Source organism: Cicer arietinum, chromosome 4 (genome assembly GCF_000331145.2).
Source record: "Cicer arietinum cultivar CDC Frontier isolate Library 1 chromosome 4, Cicar.CDCFrontier_v2.0, whole genome shotgun sequence".
NCBI lineage: Eukaryota > Viridiplantae > Streptophyta > Magnoliopsida > Fabales > Fabaceae > Cicer > Cicer arietinum.
In genome coordinates this window covers 27,536,003-27,537,277 of record NC_021163.2, presented here as the reverse complement: position 1 = coordinate 27,537,277, position 1,275 = coordinate 27,536,003, and positions in this window count along the sequence as shown.

The following is a 1,275-nucleotide window of genomic DNA, read 5'->3' as shown; positions in this document are numbered from 1 at the left end:
TAAAACTTGATGAAATGTTATTTTTTTAAGTCACATCTCACCGTTTATAATAATAGATCTCAGGTACAATTGTTGCACCACGAGATCTTTAGGCATGGTGTGGGTTAAATAAGCGCAAAAAGATAACATTTCATCAATTTTTTGACAAAAAATGAAGAGAAATAAAATGAAAAAACTATTTTTATAATTAAACTAAAATAAGAAACTAAAACTGCAATTAAACCAAAATATTTATAAAAAAAAATGATATCAATAAGTTTTACAAGAATAAAGACCAAATTGTAACTCACCGTATAAACATTAGAAAAATATTTTATGTTAGTGTAGGCTTGGAAAGCTTGATTTGAACTTATATTGAACTACCTATAGTACCGGTACAATATATAAGATTAAAAAGAAATTAAAATTAATGTATTTATTTATTTTTATTTTAATTTTTAAATTATTTTTACACATATACTTTTATACTTTTATTGATAATTGTGAGACATAAAATACTTACTAATACTAACATTAAAAGATAATACCTTAAAAGAGGTTAAAAATGTAATTTAAATAATAAATTCACCATAAAAGTTGTAATTGATTTTTATATATAAGGCCAAAAACTCTCTTATAGTTAAGAACGAAAAAATATTCAATTTATTTTAATTGATTAAAAATTATTCAACAATTTTGATTGACATCAGCCGTTTGGATAATTTTTTGAGAGAAAACAAAATCAAATTAATACACAAGACAAATGTTTAATATTATATACATTTTTGTATAAATAATATAGTGGAAACAAATATTTATCATTTTTCAATAAAAATAAAATTTTTTTTTCATAAATTAAATAATTAAAAAATATATTTATTTCATTAATAGTGCATCTATTAAATATATGTTGAATAAAAAATTAAAGAAAATAACAATACAACAATTATAATTTGCTGCCTCAACCATACAGGGCCAAATTTTGTGATTAATAAATTAGTTAAAAGACATTTTACCAATCAAATAATTACAATACGTTTCTTTTACCAGTCAATAATTATAATAATACACTAATTATAGGAAAAAGAAACCATTTGACCAATTAATAAACAAAATAATCAATACTAATTACAATTTTCAATCTTGAGATTTTAATCTCAATATTCAACTTTTAATTGCAGATTTTAATTTTAATTTTAAGTTAAATTTCAATTTTTAATATTATTTAAATTGAATCACTTTTTTTCACTTCGTCTCGTTATAAATTATAATATATATATATATATATATATATAT